The following is a 3793-nucleotide window of genomic DNA, read 5'->3' as shown; positions in this document are numbered from 1 at the left end:
AGCACATTGATATTAGGTGTCACTTTGTCAGAGACTGTGTCCAACGAGGAGCTGTACAGTTGAGGTACACTCCTACAGGAGAACACGTGGGCAAACATCCTCACCAAGGCTCTGGGAGAATAAAATTTGTTTATTCAGAGAGAAGATGGATGGTGAAGAATCCATTTCTAGTACAGAAATGGATAAGTGTTGGAGTTTGCAGTGCAATAGTTAGCAGTGGCAAAGATATGGGTACACATGATGCAGCATGTTGAGAAGGAGCTGCAGTACAGATGTGGTAGTGGCAGTGGCAGTGTCATGGTAGCAGTATAGGAAGCAACAGTGCAGGGATGTGAGCCAGTAGGCCAAGCATCAACACAGGTACCGATGCGGAAGATCAGTTTGATGTTTCTATGGTGAAGCATTACTAGAGCACATTCCACGCTAAGAGGGAGTACTGATTTTTGGTAGCATCAAATATGCTATAGCCATGAAAATTGTTGAGAGGCTAAGGCACATGAGATCTCCAAGACCCAGAAATTGTTATTGAGAAATTCCACCCGATGAGGAGTTATTAAAATAATTAATATTTCTAATGGTTCTTAAGTCTAAACTTAGGAAAATAAAAATATTAATGAGCATTAATAAAGATAAGGGTGAGGAGCTTCTAAGAGACGAGGATCAAGCCTATTTAATCTTAGCCGTTGATTAGAGACTTAATCTTGACCGTTGATTCATCAATTGGAAAGTATACGAGATGACTTGAGGATCAATTGGAGACACACCGGCAGATACTCAATATCTCAAGGAAAATTGATTCTCAAGAGAGGAGATCGACTTCAGAGGGAGAGTTGCAGGTGAAAGAGGAGGGGCATCAACAGCAGGTTGTGTCTGAGGAGGAGGTGACGCAGAGATAATGAGAGATAGTGCAAGAGAGACGCAGTCTAGAGGAGAGACGTAGCCCTCACGCAGGTTAACACAGAGGGATGCAGAGTTACTCAGAACCACACTGAGCCACGCAGAGTGATGCAGAGGTGACGCAGAGTGGGAAAGGGTCTCCAAATTGTCAACAAATTTCAAAGGGAAAGTCTTATTGTTTTCTTTCAAGTTTCTCTATATAACATTCCTTGTAAAAGAAATTGCTGCCGAAGATTAGTAAATCCCTCATCTGCTACACCAGTTTTCCCAGGAACAATTGTCCAAAAACAACTGTGTTGATGTGCTTGGTTCCTGTACTTTTCCTATTGACAATTCAATGACTGAGATTAAGTCCCTAATCAACGACTAAGATTAGAACTGGCTTGATCTTCGTCACTTAGAACTTTCTCACCCATATTATATTAATACACATTAATATTTTTATTTTCGTAGTTTAGAGTTAGGAACCCATTAAAAATATTAATTATTTTAATATCTCTTCATCCAGGTGGAATTTCTCCAAACGATTTATGGGTCTTGGAGATCTCATGTGCCTTAGCCTCTCCACCAATTTTCAAGGCTAAGCACATCCGATGCACCCAAAATCAATAGAGGGAGAGTGCCTGAGTTACTTAGACAATTTTTACATGCTGACTGGGACAGTGAGACGAGGCAACATGAGTTGCGTAGGGCACAACACTCACATGAGGGATTTGTTACTACTCATGGTTTCTTGCATTTGATCCCTCTCATGGGGTTGGGTGGTGAAAGTATTTAGTTGGTACTTGGTGGAGCTAGCTAGGTATCTTGCATACATCCTGATCGACAACATAGTTCAACAGGGCTATGGTTTTCTAGAGGGACTTGAGGGCTAGATCATTGTTGGGATCCAGTTGCAACTCCCCCATCACTTCATAGATTGGGTTAGTCAAGTTACTAGCAGGATGGTGGATCCGATGATGGGACTCACCAACATTTCATATTTCCCATAAGAGTTATGGACAACACTAGTGACAGGTTGGGTTGACAGGGCGCTAATAGACTTTGTGAGTCATCTTAGCATGTTGTCCGTACGTGGTCATTGGATGATTAGTGTACCCTGACAGGAGGTTGTCAGAGGAGGTGGCATCAGCAGGCCACTGGATAGTTCCTTGTATGGAGAGGAGGATTTCCCATGGATATATGGGGCACTGTGGTCACCGAGGAGCAACACCCTAGTGACACCACCACAGGCACATAGGGAGATTTTCCTGTCAGATCTCTCAGGGAGGATTAGGAGGGGAGGTCCACTCATCTGAGAGTATGGAGATGAGAGGGTGGATATGGTGGTACTGACAGGATGCGTGTTGATACTTACAAACATAGCTTTAGACCATGGCACCCAAGGTGTATAGGGGCATGCAATGGTGCACAACAATATGCAGTGGAGCACAAAGGTGCGCGGTGGTGCATAGTGGTGTGTAGTGTCGCACTAGGTTGTCAGAGGAGTGGTTCACATCACAGTACATTACCTCATAGAGTGACAGAGACATTGATACAGGAGGATACCAATTGATCCGGATGATGCAACAACATGTAGCAAGGTTTGGTGGTGCACAAAGATTGTGGACTAGGTGCAATTATATGCCAGAGGACACAAGGATACTTGGTTATATGCAGTAGTGTGTGGTTGAACAGTACTTGTTGTGTCCTATCTGTTAGAATTTTTGACACAAAATTCTACTACAGTAACTGATTTATTTTCTCCTACTTATTTCTCAAATAGGTTGTTTACAAAACCTTCAGCAAACATTAAAATAAATTCTACTACAGTTATCACATAATAGCATAGAGAAAAATAATAGTGATATACAAGCACAATAATCAATCACATCAACACAATATTTTTGACAATTGTCCTCGAAAAACCCAATGTGAAAACTGTGCAACAGATGAGGGTTTATTTAATATTCTTTAGTAGCAATCTCTTTACAAGGAATAATTTTGCATTACATAGAGAAACCTTCAAGAAAACACCTAAGATAATTTCCTCTCAGCTAAGAGAAATTCTGACACCACAGAGACCCTTATCTCATATATATCTGAGAACATGCTTGGCTGCTACCCAATGTGCCCTCTTTGATTCCACCATGAATTGACTAAGGTGTTGACAGCATAACAAATGTTTGGCCTGGTATTGACCAGATACATCGGGACCCTATGAGTCGCCTGTATAAGGTGGGATCGACTTCTTTATCTTCGGATGCATCAATCTTCTTCTAATTGGTGATTATTGGAGTAGCCATAGGTCTACAATCCTGCATTCTGAACCTTTTCAAAATCTTTGTAGCGTATCTCCTTGTCCAAGAAAATTTCACCCTTCTGCTGCCAAACTTCGAACCCTAGGTAATATAATGCATTCTCCCAAATCCTTCATGTCAAATTCTACGGCTAGGTTCTCCTTGCAATCTTTGATGAGCTGGATGACATGTCAGGAAAAGATCATCCACATATAACACCAGGATTAGAGGCTCATTCTCTACAACAAGATAATAGAGATTAGGATCTGTGTCACTCTTGACAAATCCCATCTTCTACAAGTAGCCATCAATTCGAACGTGCCATGCTCTAGGTGCCTGTTTAAGCCCATACGAGGCTTTCTTCAACCTGCATACATGAGATTTTCTTCTCACGTGTCTCAAACCCTCTGGTTGTTCAATGTATACTTCTTCTTCTATCACCCCATTCAAGAACGTCGCCTTGACATCCATCTGGTGAATCTCCCACCCCATCTGTGCTGCAAGGGATATCACGGATCTAAGAGAAGTATACCTAGCTACTGGGGCGAAGGTTTCTCAATAGTCTATCCCTTCCTTCTGAGCATACCCCTTAGCCATAAACCTAGCTTTGTATTTTT

Source organism: Pinus tabuliformis, chromosome 4_2, assembly GCF_031772625.1.
Source record: "Pinus tabuliformis cultivar Carrire ecotype Pingquan chromosome 4_2, CPIR1, whole genome shotgun sequence".
Taxonomy (NCBI): Eukaryota; Viridiplantae; Streptophyta; class Pinopsida; order Pinales; family Pinaceae; genus Pinus; species Pinus tabuliformis.
Note: the sequence above shows the minus strand (reverse complement) of the source record.